At 37.2% G+C, this 15045-nt stretch overlaps 1 long non-coding RNA gene across 1 annotated transcript; it reads right to left on the minus strand.

The window, feature by feature from the left end:
- Positions 1 to 7662: 7662 nt before the first annotated feature.
- LOC127864463 (uncharacterized) lies at positions 7663 to 9508 on the minus strand. Its single transcript, XR_008042046.1, has 3 exons — positions 9437 to 9508; positions 8958 to 9078; positions 7663 to 8221 (listed from the first exon to the last, which is right to left on the minus strand). It is a non-coding gene; the product is annotated as an uncharacterized LOC127864463 (long non-coding RNA).
- Positions 9509 to 15045: the final 5537 nt, after the last annotated feature.

A 15045-nucleotide genomic window follows, 5' to 3' on the forward strand; every position in this document is an offset into this window, starting at 1 on the left:
GCGTTTTATATTTATTACAGTTCGATTCAACAAGAGACTTTAAGTACGTTTGCATAATACCCTCCACATGAATGGTCAGTTATCTATAATTATCTGCATTTCTCAATACGTATGTATGGTCATTTTAAATTAATAGCTCCAGACGTCTCTGACAACTAAATAGAATAAGCAAATTATGTTATCAGACAACTCGCATCATATTGCGGTAAACGCGAAATGGTTAAGTGTTAGGCGCTGCTTACTGTTGTAATAACAAACGTTCCGATAATTGACCATTCGCCATCTTAATTCAAAGGAGAGCGTAAGTCTGCAATTAACAAATATATAATGATGTTCAATACACCCCTTAGTAGAAACATATAGCCGCCCGTGTATGACACGAGTATGATTCCACGAATAAAGAAGTTGAATCCTTAAACGATGAACATATAGATATGGCGTGATATCAATGATATCAGAAGAAGACGCATGAGGGACACTGTGTTCTTTTGTTGTTTTTCGGTATTCCTTATGTTTGACACAGCAACATATGTAACAAGTGTGGATAAGGTAGTGCATCTCATTAAAACAATAATGTGATAAGATGGTTCACAATTGACGATCACAATGCGTAGAGCGCACATAATAGACAAATAAGGTTACCAAAAAAACCCGACCTAAATTTACCTATTTTTAAGAAAGAAAACGCGTCAGACTAATTTCCAAAACGCGTGAACGTATATATTGTGTCAGTAATCAATTTAATTCAATTCGCTATTTAATCTATAACAAAACAATAATTACGCCTGGTCCGTTTGATCTTTCATTTTAAGCATGTTTAGAATTTTACGTCAGTGTAATTTGGAAATAATGCACTACAAATTAATATACTTGTATTTGATGCGCTTGCACATCGTATGCGCACCGCCCGTCCGTTCCTTTTAAAACCATTTAACCATGTGCGAATTTTGAGGAGAAGGTGCACCACCAACACAACGTTTGTTTAATGACTTTTATTCAATAATTTGAAATCTGTTTTCAGTAAGATTTTATATCGTTACTGTAGCACGTTTCTGTCACTTAAGTGTAAATTATCGCTAAAAAAATGTTTGTAAACACGCCTTAACACATGTACCGTTATATCCCAATTTTAATAAAATATTTAAACAGCATTAATTTATAAAAATGTGACTGTGATTCATCTTGTGTACGCGCCAGTAAATAACTTCTTGCATCGCTATCAAATTTTTGTTTTGTGACACTTAATATGTTTTCTTATCGCGATTTAACGATTGAAGTTTAAAGTTGAGCTAACAGAGCGTTCAGCGACAGTTTCTATGGGAAAAAGATTAGTGATACACATGAAAATTATAAATGTTTACCTTGATAACTGTGTCGAATAAGGCTGGTTTAATACAATATATTTTGTTTGTAATTACTTTACACTCTTTTGACAACCTGACTTTAGTATTTGACAACTTAGTGCGTTCATTATCGGTGTAAAATATCATACAATATAAAAGAATTGCAGTAGTATATCATCTTGATCCTATTCCGCAATATATTCCAATTAAATTTGTTTCATTCTCAGTTCCACTATCAACAGCAATAGCAGGATAATCATCATGATCAAGATCATGATCAACACCATCATGATCATCATGATCATGCCCATCATCATCATGATCAGCTTGATAATCATGATCATCATCATGATCATCATCATCATGATCATGATCATCATCATCATCATCATCATGATTATCATTATCATCATCATCATCATCATAATCATCATCATCATCATCATCATCATCATCATCATCATCATCATCATCATCATCATCATCATCATCATCATCATCATCGTCATCATCATCATCATTATCGTCATCATCATCGTCGTCATCATCATCATCGTCGCCGTCGTCGTCGTCTTCTCCCTCGTCCTCGTCCTCGTCCTGCTCCTCCGCCTCCACCGCATCATCAGCAGCAGCAACATCGTCATCAGCAACAGCAGCAGCATTATCGTCACTATCACCAACAACATCGTTATGGTCGTCATCGTCGTGATCATCATCATCAGTGTCATCATCATCGTCATTGTCATCGTCGTTGTTGTCCGCCTCGTCGTCGTCATCGTCTTCATCGTCGTCATCGTCATCATCGTTATCACCATAAACAATTTCAAGAACCGTTAAACCTATCGCTCAGCTCATTTTTGCAGTGAATTCGGATGATTCTCTTTTTAATTATTACTTATATCAAATCTTATTGATTAATAGAGTTTGCTTCCTAATGTATCAATAACTAAATAATAATGTTGATAATATTGAAAATAAATGGTTTCAATTTTATTTATCCGTTTAAGATGCAGTATTTGACCAATTCAATTTGTCGCTAAAAGTATTCATTACACATTCAATCGAAAAAGCGTTACGAGTTGCTATAGAAACTATAATCGCATTCCGATAAAAATGGTGTCTGTATTAGGGCCTGTTTAATTTCTACGCTTTATTGCAATTCATAAAAATATTGATAAGGGTACCGGTATATCTAGACACACTCTGTTATCCAAACAATCCTTGTGATCATAAACAAATAAACAATGAAATATAAATAAAATTAAATGATAAAAAATGGTATTTTCCTTTTTGCCGTTGATAGTTATCAACAGAGTAGCAAAACTTAAAAATATAAATTATATTCAATTCAAAGCACGCTTAAAGATTTGAAGTTTACCTTAATCAATAAGCACAAACATATTTATGTTTGTAAATACAAAGCTGTAGCCGTTTTCTGATTGCGCTTGAATAGATGTGATTGTTGTTGTTGCATTAATAGTATCATTAGTTTGTATTTACACATTAGGTATTCCACCATACATTTTGTTTTTAACCAGATGTCTTTTAATTGGCATTGCAATATTTCAATAACGAGTAATCAACACAATTGACTTAATGTATGTTTTATTGTTTATCCATATTATCATTAATACTTAAGGGAAAAATAAGCTGTGTCATATTTTATTTTTTTATTTTACTTATGGTTCAGACAACACTGCTTTTACTATATGCCGTAATAATTATAAGTTTCCGGTCACGTAAATATATTGTTTTTCTTGTTGGAAAATTTAAATACGAAAAATATTTAGAGACAAGTGTGTTATGTTCGCTTGTCAATTATTTAATTGAAGTAGAAATAATACATCAATGTACACAATGTTATTGTGTTGTTCCCATCGTTCTGTGCTTTAAAAATACAACTTAACATCTTTGCAATCACCTGAAATAATATATATAAAGTAATTACAATAAACGTTTGGCTTTCTTAATACGAAGGGTCATCAGATAAGCAAAAACAGGGCCAAAATCTGATAAAATAGCGCTGTTTAACTGACTGTACGAAAATCCGTATGTCCGAAAATTTAGAATCATGAAAAAAATAAATATTTCGGCTTAAAAAGGAAATGTAAGAAAATTTAGAATGTAAGAGAAAATACGGTGGTTTTATGGTGTTTAAATCGATAAGAAATAGCTACACCCATATACATTTTCTCAAGTGTGATTTTCAAAAGATTTTATATGAATGTACACACATGGTAAAACTAGTCTATTAAAATGCAATACCTTCATTGGTTCTCATGTTTTTACTTCAATAATTATTAAACATAGGTATTTGTGAACACTTGTTGTTATATAATATTGCAATGTACACGCATACTGAACATAAACTCATTAGCAAAACGGCTAAGTTGATTTTTACTAAGATTGCAATACTGTTTATTTTATTATTATGAATCTTATGGGGATAACTTTGATAGTATGACACAGAATAAAGAAGATATATACATAATCACATATGTTGTTGTTGTGGTTAATGTTTCAATAGCTTTATGAGTATCATACATCCAATGACGAATAACTATTAATTTGTCATACAAACACCATACTTATTATTGGATTGCGGAGATTAAACAAATCGATTCCTTAGTAACTGATATAACTGATACATATTTTGAGCGACAATTTGAACCTAAATCTAGTAATATTTAAATTTGATTATTTTAATTGCAGACTTTTTTTTTATTAACCCCAATTAATGTGTACGCAACGTTTCTTTAATTTGAATCGCTGAGTACGAAGCATCAAGCTATATTTTAATTAATTGAAAGTGATTTTTAATGTACGTCATAATATAAATTGAAATCAATCTTAATTAAAGCTTGAGTGGTTGATTTGTAAAAGGTTTTGTAAATGTTGCTGTAGTATTAGTATGCACAATAAATACTAACGCTCTGTCATATTGTGATGGTGATATGATTATATATTACACAAAGGATATGTGATGATGTTCTTGTGATAATAATGAGGCTATAATTAGTTTTTGAATTAAGCTAGCTAATTTCAATAAGATACAAACACATCCCAATCTCACTTGCTTTTTTTTATTTGATCACAACGGTCCGAAGTCATAAACATTCATTATGCATGGTTGCTAAAGCACAGTGTATACTAACTAACCTATGTTTATTGTTGTTTGCTAGGGTTATTATTTTTGTATTGTTTTTATTGAGGGGGAAGGGCTTTTATAGAAGATTTCAACTAGTCCTTTAATTAACGAAAAAAAACTATTGGTATAGAAAATATAAAAGAGTAAAAACAGCCTTCCTTCATGCTGTTCTATTATGGTGTTTTAACGCATATAATTATGTATGGTTGATGAAGCACAGTTTAGGCTACCGATGTTTGTTGTTGTTTAATGATGATGTAAAGTTGGTGTTGCTGTTGTTGTTGATGATGATGATGATGATGAGGAGGAGGAGGAGGAAGAAGAAGAAGATGAAGAAGAAGAAGAAGAAGAAGATGATGATGATGATGATGATGGTGGTGGTGGTGGTGGTGGTAGTGGTAGTGACAACGACGACGATGATGATGATTTTGATTATGATAATAAGATTTGAATTAAATTAAAGCGCAAAGATTTTTCTGTTTAGCGGCCAAGTGCAGATATCTGCGCTCAGCCGCTGTAACGGTTATGTAATATATGCAATCTACATAGGAGTCAATAGCAGATACAAAGCACCATATGTTTATGAGAAACAAAAACAAAATATTGGCAATCGCTGAAATCTCGAATATGACTTAATCATTTTATTAAATGAAAACCGTTAACTATTTTATACTGTTATTATATTGCAACAGCATAGCGCTGTTTATCCAAAAGACCATTGTTATAATTACAGGGACGCCAATAGGCCAAACTATTCAGGAAATATGATTTGAGTCGTCAAGGATAGATTTTTAGATCAATGTACATCCGATGAGATTTTAAAGGGAGTTGGAGGCGTAGGGACAGATTCGTTCGAGTAAGCGATCAGTTGAGAACAAATAATGTTGAAGCTTCATCGGAATTCCGGAAATTTGCGATCGGTACCGATTTTTCCTGGTTGTTTGTTATTGATTCTGATAAGTTAGCGGCCGGCACGGACATGAATATTAACTGATGAAAACCTCTTCGCTACTTTCCAAAAATCTTCGACATGTTGCAAATATCCGTAATAATCCGCATTGTACTCACCAGGAATTGCAACTAGAAAGACTACAATAAATCAATTAGCTTCGGCTCGGGCGGGGATTTACCTTTTATCCCTGTAAGGGACCTAATGCCCCAGACTACCGGCTAATTTTTCCGGAATTCGAACTTGATACACTTGATATCCCTGAATTAAATATTAATATCCGCAATTTTGATCTCTAGAGTGCTGACTGTTAGTATTGTATTCGACTGGAATGACTTTCGATTGTGTGTTTTTAAGATTAAAACAAGCTTACTAAGAACTTTGTGTTTGCTTTATTGTACGCTTTCTTTTAAAAAAAGTATTGTCCGCCACGGACGCAACAATGGACCAAATGTACAAGATTGTGGTCTCTTTAAAGTGCTATGTTTCTATTAACGTGATATCTTTAACGAACTACACATTATTGATCGTGGACGTTTTATACTCTTATTGAATCTGATTCCCCAAAATATGCTGTTCTATTAGTAGATGTTTAGGTGACGATGTTCTTATTATAGATTTTACACGGCCAAGAAACACTAGATAGGTCTTTGCAAAGAGAGCTGTTGGATATCGTGGATGCGCTCAATGTGGCCTGTTTATTTCAGAAAGCTATGTGCAATGCTTTATGGGGATTTCTATCAAATTGCCAATTGCAAAATTTGATTTAATTCATTCGGACCTACTAGCGGGAAACTTCTTCATTAAAATTCCATGGGCTTTGAAGAAGTGCGTTGAAAGGCCAAATTTGACGTTAAACAGCAACGCCTAAAAAGATTGCTACTCAGTCTTATATTTAACTTTTTTGTAAGATTTACCAGTAGACATTCTTCAGTGAAATTAAGCAAACACACAGTGCCGACATGTATGGAAGGGTATTTAGGTAAAAATTACATCCTACTTTGTGACTGTGTCATGATTCTTGATGGAACTTTCAATGTGTATGTAGACACCTTTTCATGCTTGATGACAATTACATCTTGCCTGATGTCCAATGTATATTTACATTCTGCTTAATGGTATCATGCATGTGTACAGATTAAACATTCTTGTTCGTTAAGTGCATGCTGCATATGTGTATGTTGGTTTGTGCAGAGAGACTTGTGCAATAGGCGCAGTGCATAATGGAATCAAATATTGATGCGTTGAATAAATTAACGCGATGGCAAGGTGTGAGTTTCACCCAAGCACAAGGCAACATACAATCATGCATGATACAATGATGTCAATTGACAGTCATTCCGAAATGCTACGGACGACTACGGAAATTTACGGCGTAAAACGGAAATTTTATGTTATAGGAGAAGTTGCGCCCTTTGTAAGACATTTGCTACTGAAACGAAATTAACCGCGTGTGTGTAGACGTAACTTTTTTTGGTTAATGACTAACCATTATTTGTGTACAGTTATTTACCTTCAATAACCAAAGAAATTATGGATATATTTCAATATATGCTAGTAATGCATGTATGCAGAGCTCCAGATAAGACGCTTAAAGTCGTAAAAAAATGCATTAAATTTAGTAAAAAAGTAGACTTAAATTCTGTGCGTACGGTTACACATTGGAAAAATTGGAAAAATAAAATAAGAATTCAAAATGTGTGATCATGCGTAAAACTCAATATCAATGCAAATAATGTAAACATGTTATCAATGAGTTCCCACTCGTCTAGGCCCTCATTACAATTATGAAATCAACAGCACTTTAACGTATTATGAATAACATACCATCTTTAAAACAGTCGAAAAGCCGAACGTTTTCCATTATCTGAACAATTTTGAAATAATAATTTAATATACAAAACTGCCCCATAAAACAAATCCATGTAGGTACGAAAACTTGTTCATGGTTTATTTGTATTAATCAATTTATAAGCTTAAATAATAAAGAAAATCGTCAAATATATGAACATGTATTTTCAATGTTGTCCAAAAAATATCAGGCCATGTTATCTTAAAACAAACGCTTTTCTTCAGTCTTCTGGGTTCTTCACAACGGGAACTAAAATACACAACTTCTATGCCTGGAATCGAATATATCTTGCAATCCTCAAGCTGCATCCCCCCCACCCCAGCCCGACGCCCGCAACGCTTTGGCGATCCACAATTTGAAATACTTCATATATATGTCATTGCTTTGACTTAATGCAACCGTCCATAGCTTAGGGATATATTGGACGCTGCTTTCCGGACACATCAACGGACCGACACACCGAGCTACTCTGAAACACTGCGTCCATGCAGTCTTCCGATTGCGGTGCTCATGTAGGAGAGAATAACGGTGAATTCGATAAAGAAATGAGCCGCCCTGGGGTAAAATGGGGCTTAATGCATGTGCGTTAAGTGTCGTCTCAGATTTATCGGTCTTGTCTACAGTGGCTGATCAGGGACAACACTTTCCCCTTAAACAGGGTTTGTTGATAGCAGGAGACTTTTTAAAAAGAAAAATGCCGTACAAGCGGACAGCACAGGCTAATCTCAGACGACACTTTACGAACTTGCATACGCCCCGTTTTCCCAGAGCTCGGCTTCAATCTACACATACCGCGTCCGAAATGTCCACCTTGTAACTGCTGGTGATTTGGTCCGTCCCGTCACTGCACATGATCGTCATGGATTCTTCAGTGGTGACGTCATGATTCAGCGAACTCGCTGACCCCGCCTTCAGCCAAAGTTCGTAGGCTGCAGTAAAAAGTAATCGCAAACTTAAACTACTTGACAATAAGACTGCAAGAAATAAAAATATAAATTATTGAATAAAACCAAAGTAATGTAATAAAATAATAATGATTTGAAATAATATCTAAGTGAAAATGGCCATGTGCAAGCAGCATAAAACCTGAACAGACTGCGAGTTACTCGCAGTCTGTTCAGGTTTTATGCTGTTTGCTGCTCATCAGTATCTAAGGGTTGGAAAAGAAGCCTTAAAAACTTGAATCCAGTTGAATCTAGTCAAAAAGGTCTTTAATTAAATGTAACTTTGTAAGGGACTACAAATGTGTCAAATTACGTACCTGTGTGTTAAAGGGTTAAAAGAGACTTTCTTTACAGAAAAAAATCTCCATAAAAGTGAAGTGTTGTTTGTGATTAGCCTGTGCTGATTGCACAGGCTGATCTGTCTCAGACAACACTTTAGGCACATAAATTAAGTCCTATTTACCCAGAGCAAGGCCCATATAAGCCTTTGCATGCTGTGAAATTTGTCGTCTGCTAAAATTTCGTCTGCAGAATTTCTAAAATTAGCATTTTCTTTGTGTTTTTTTCAAAGAATACTATCAGAATAGCAAACAATTTGGATCCTGATGAGACGCCACGTTCTGTGGCGTCTAATCTGGATCCAAACTGTTTGCAAAGGCCTAAGCTTTTATTTACAAGCATTTTTTTTTAATTTGAATTTTATACTCCAAACAAAGCTCACTGGCAATCCGACTTCATGAGACAGCAAGGACGGGATGGTGACCTTCCCAAGGACATACAGGAGTTCTGGAGCCCTTTTGTCGTACGCGGCGCTAACAAGGTTCTTCAAGTCTTATCACGTCCTGGTGTAAAAGAGCCATCAAGGTAAGGATTGAAGTGTTCACAGAACTGAATTACGCTGTTTGAGTAGCTACGCAAGCTTTCCTAGCTTAATCCACTGAGATCAACTGTTCAAAGTAGACAGGACACCTGGCATGAACTGGTTAAAGCCAAGGGAAGGACTCTCAATAATCCTTGGGTATTGTACGCAATGAAGATGATTAAACGAAGTTGAAACTCGAATAAAATAAAATCAAATCACACTCGATCAGACGAGAGAATTTACTGGGCTTTCGTTAAGTTTTGAATTTTTGAAAAAAAAGTCGTTGGAACATCGTGGGCTCGACTTTTTGAAAGTTTCACATGTTTGTGTCTACGTACCAAATACTCCGTGCAGTTGTATTCACGTGGTAAATGGTCATTTAACAAGTTGGTGTGCATTATACATTGATATGTAGTGGAAAGTAGATTTCCACTAATAGTTGGTGCGTTGTAACCCCACAGTTGGATTGGCTCGTACTTTATCCCAGGATTGATGTTATTCTGGGTAGTCAAGCTGTTGTCCTCGCAGAGGTTGGACGTGCCTACTAACGAAGAGTAATTCGTGTCGCATTTATGGTAAGGGCCTATTGTAATGAAGAATTAGGTTAGGGAAATACTTTATTGGTGGCAGCGGTGATTATTTAAACCCATTCCAAAACAGAATTTACCAGAATTTGAGTATTTTCTGTGGGTAATATTTCCCGCCGTTTTTCGATAACCACCTATTTCTGGATTTTTTGGCCAAACAATACGACTAGTTGGTATGTTCTGCCTCTAGTGGGTCACAGTTTTTTTTGTGTTGGTAGATGAATTTACACCAACAGAGGTTATTTTCCCTGTTTATATGACATTTAAGCCCAATTGCAGCAATTTCCAGACTTGGACGAGTCCATTGTTGGCAGTGGGTGGGGAAATAAAAGAGTGTGACCTTCACAGCTCGGCTACCGTCCCTTGTAAGTATATCAAATGTATTTGTAAAAAATACTCTTGATTGTAACAACTAGTGCAGCTGACACCTTGTGTAGTTAAATTTACACAGATTGAATACACATCCTAATATTTATTGTAGTTGTATTTGTCATTAAATTCTTCTACATTAAATAGTTTCTTCGCAAAATGGCTCTTACAAAGCAGCCCGTTAATTTTTTGACAGAAGAGCAGTTAAGGTCTGTCCCAGGTATAGGCAGTAGACTGGCATCGACTATTGTTGATGTCAGAAACCGGTTTGGGAACTTAACGTCAGAATCGTTCCAAACATTGACGCGTCAATCACTTTCTGAAAGTCTGACACAGTTGTTAGATTTTACACCCAATATGCAGCTGGGGAAAGATCGATCCCAACAATCGTCTAATATAACGTTAGGCGCTATTCCTAAGAAAATTATGGGCCCCATACCAGAATCACCTAAATTCGATAAACAAACGGATGGTGATGCCTCAGAGAAGTTGGTTGCAGAATTAGCACAGTGGGAAGATGTCCAGGAGGTATTATCCACCGCTAAAAAACTAGTTGCAGCCAAAAAACAAGGTGACTGCAGCGCATTTAGCGATTTTTTAACAAATGCGCAACAACAACTGCACTTTGTTAAAGACAATCTTCGTCGCCGTGAGGACAGCGACGATGATTTGGAATCCTCATCCGGAATTCCAAAGAGAAAGAATGCACAGGCTAAGATGTACAGGAAGAAGGTTACACACCACACTGACACAAGACGGGGTGTGTCATCAGAAGAGGAGGATCAACCGATTCTTCACAGAACGAGTAGTGCAATGGCCTACTCAAATAATCTGCCAGCTAGTAAGCTACTTCAACCAGTACTTGGCAGTGACGGGACTCCGTTTCCGATGTACAGGAAGAAGGTTACACACCACACTGACACAAGAAGGGGTGTGTCATCAGAAGAGGAGGATCAACCGATTCTTCACAGAACGAGTAGTGCAATGGCCTACTCAAATAATCTGCCAGCTAGTAAGCTACCTCAACCAGTACTTGGCAGTGACGGGACTCCGTTTCAAAGAGGGCAGCCATTATCAAGATCGGCTTTGCGGGATATTCCCAAAAACCTGGTGTATGATGGAAAATCACGGTGGCAATCATTTCACATGAAGTTCGAGCAGTACGCACGGTCTTTTGGGTGGACTGCAGAAGAATGCAAGATGTGCCTATTGCACTGTCTGTCAGGGACAGCACTGGATTATTGCGCCCGAATAATGAAAAGAAATCCGGAAGTGCCATATAGAATTTTGTTAAATAAGCTGGAAGGGAGGTTTGGCGCTGAGCTTGCGGAAACTGCTCAAGCTAAATTTGCCACAGAGATACAAAAGAAAGGCGAAACAATGGAGGACTGGGGAGATCGAGTACAAGCCCTTGCTTCTGAAGCTTTCCGTGACTTACCGGAATCCTTCTGTAATCAGCAAGCCATTGATAGATTTTGTCAAGGCTTAATAGATATTGATGCTGGACATAACACTTTTATGAAAAGACATCATACTATTGAAGCCGCCATGAATGATATTAGGCTGTTTCAGCACTCTAAGGGTGCTATGTTAGGTTGTCGTACTAAAGTTACACAAACAGCTATAGACTATAATGACACAAATGCTTACATATGTTCTGTACAATCACATTCAGACAAAGAATCTATCACTGACTTAAGCACATTGCAGAAAGAATTAATTAAAATAAAAGAACAACTCAATGAATTAGCTGTAGGTCAAAAAAGAAGGCCAGGGAGAAACAACAGGACACCATCTAGGTTGAATGAACGGAAATGCTTTGCATGTGATGAAACGGGTCATTTTGTTTCAAATTGTCCTTATAAACAGGAGATTTTAAACTTAAAAGGGTCCAGTTAGAGAGCCAAGGCTGGTCCCAGGTCGAAGTAGGCTCAAATAACTTGATAGATTACTGTAACCTGTATAGTACTGATGTGAAAGGCTGCAAAGCATTTTTGGTCAGTGCAAGTGGTAAACAGCCACGGTCCTTTAAGGAGGATGACGTGGGTTTACAAAGTAAACAGCCGCGGTCCTTTCAGGAGGATGACGTGGGTTTACAAAGTAAACAGCCGCGGTCTTTTAAGGAGGATGACGTGGGTTTCCAAAGTAAACAGCCACGGTCCTTAAAGGAGGATGACGTGGGTTTCCAGGGTAAACAGCCGCGGTCCTTAAAGGAGGATGACGTGGGTTTCCAAAGTAAACAGCCACGGTCCATAAAGGAGGATGACGTGGGTTTCCAAAGTAAACAGCCGCGGTCCTTGAGGGAGGATGACGTGGGTTTCCAAAGTAAACAGCTGCGGTCCTTTAAGCAGGATGACGTGGGTTTACGGGTTAAACAGCCGCGGTCCTTTAAGCAGGATGACGTGGGTTTGCGTGGTTGTGATTTGCACGGGAGATCAGCATCTTTGGAAGAGAAACCAGAGATAAAAAGGGAACAGCCGAGGTCCTCCCAGAGCGGGGAGGTTGACTTGGGTTCCAAGAGGGACAATTTGCAATACAGTCATAGTAAATCGCAGAGTCAAACAGACATGCAAGGTTCAAGGATTTGGGATCCAGGAGGAAATGATGCTTACACCAATTCAAGACGTTTACATAGCGTTAAGGTTTAGGGGCCGGCCTTCCTTCTTTTTGGGTGGGAAGGAGGATGTAGAAGAAGCAACATATTTTGATAGAATACACTACCCCAAAAGACTAGTTTAAAGAGATCAGTTAAGATCAGTTCTGCGTAATTTTAGTCTGATTTAACAGTCTGTCCAGAATAAGACAGGATGGGGACGAAACTTAATTGTTTTGACACTAGTTAAAAGAGATAACTTCAGATGTGAGTAATTTCAGTCTGAGTTAACGCTTATTCTGTCCAGATTAAGACAGGATCCACAACAATGAAAAGTCTTACTTATTCAGTCTAAGGCTGAAAAGGAAATTAGAAGGACATCAACGAATCCTTCAAGAGAAAGAGGGAGGGAGTGTAGTGGAAAGTAGATTTCCACTAATAGTTGGTGCGTTGTAACCCCACAGTTGGATTGGCTCGTACTTTATCCCAGGATTGATGTTATTCTGGGTAGTCAAGCTGGTGTCCTCGCAGAGGTTGGACGTGCCTACTAACGAAGAGTAATTCGTGTCGCATTTATGGTAAGGGCCTATTGTAATGAAGAATTAGGTTAGGGAAATACTTTAGATACAAAGCTATTCTGGCTGCTAACTTGCGAGAAATTCATTGTGTCTTTTCTCAATCGGCCATATTTGGCGCGCGCTTGTTGTTGTTGCTGTAGGGCTATGTACTACTATGTTGAAAGGGCTGTTGTCGACATAGCGAATATCGCGTATGAGGGGCATTTGAAGGCAGTGATTTTTGAGAAGAGCAAAGATATAAGCCAAGTGATTTAGTACGTTGTTATTTGTGTATTTATTGTATGTATGTGATATGTTGCTTTGTTAATTTGCGTGCGTATGTGAGCAAAGTCATGTAATTGCGGATAGCGCCAGTAAAGTGAAAGTGAAAGCACCAGGCTCGTGAAAGCAGCAAAAGGAAAGTAGAAGTGGACGTGGAAAGTAGTTCGAAGCGGATTTCGTATTGTGTTTTGAGTGATTTGTTATTGAGCGGTGATGATTAGCGCAAGAGATAAATGAATGTATGTTGTGTGCACTGTAGTGTAGCATTAAAAGCACTTGCGAAGAGACTCAGAGTTGCTGTGTATGCGGACTATGTTGTGGGCATGCGCGTATGTCTGGTTAATTATGGTAATTTTCACATTTTGGGAGGGATTCCGGAAATAGTTATGGTAATTTTCCCATTTTGCCGGGATTCCGGAAATAGTCGCTGCATCACGATTGGCTGATTTATGGTGAAAACACACTAAGATATTTGCTTCACGTGGTGATTGTCGAAAGTAGTGCCTATTTGTAGCGAGTTCTCTTTCTCTTCTGGATGAAAAGCCATTTCGCGATCGCGCCCATTCCTTTAGTGGTTATCAACTGTTTCCTAAGTGTGTCTGCAACATGCAACGTGTATTTCATTGGCAGCGACGTTGACAGACGAGAGTTTGTGGTACATTTATTGAAGTGAAGGTTTATCGCTCGCTTGCATTTGGGCGAATGGGATTTTCTTAGAAGCTGCGTGATATACGTTTTTGATTGCATCTTTCGGAATAAGATCGATTGATCTTTAAAAGTGATACTAGCCTTGCACACTCTGATGCAAAAAAAAGGCAGGATCATAAACGTCGGCCGTTCATCAGATGCAGTGTCAACTAAGTAATAACTGCTTAAATATACTCTTGACCAGTCAGGCAACCCCAAATCGTATACTGACCGAAGCCGCATACAGTTTGCGGCTGCCAGGCTGGTCACTATTGGGTTTTCTCATTTACCCCTCTGGGTTATGTACTGAACATTTTGTCCTGGGTATCAATCAGTGTATAATCAACGATTTTAATAGCAATCAATGTCGGTTGCTCTTTTAACGTGATATTATGGGCATCTAACAGCGTATAGGTGTCTATCGCAACCGTTGTTTATTTTTGGTGTTTTCACTTCATACACATGTATATTTGTTAATGCAGTATCAACATACTAAAACAACATCCCGGAAAAAGAAAACTAATGCATTTGAATATCATCCGCACTTTGTGAATCTCAATTAAGTTTTAGTGCAGATTCGTTCATACGACACAAAGACACTCTTTTGTTTTACGGTATACACGCTTCTCACCAAGGCGATCCGGCTTCAATCCCAGACTCAGTTGTTGGCATGATGCGAGTGATTTAGTTTCCTAACTATATTTTAAACGTTTGTTTTATAATGCAGAATTGTTGGATAGAATTAAGAACATGATATTGAAGCGATAGATGCGGAATGTTATGTCCGTAACATTTAAAACATAAATAAATAATTTATTTATTAAAAAAAAAACGTTGAAATAAAATAAACAGATGTTTATTTCTATATGCCT

This window comes from Dreissena polymorpha, chromosome 1 (assembly GCF_020536995.1).
Source record: "Dreissena polymorpha isolate Duluth1 chromosome 1, UMN_Dpol_1.0, whole genome shotgun sequence".
NCBI classification, from domain to species: domain Eukaryota; kingdom Metazoa; phylum Mollusca; class Bivalvia; order Myida; family Dreissenidae; genus Dreissena; species Dreissena polymorpha.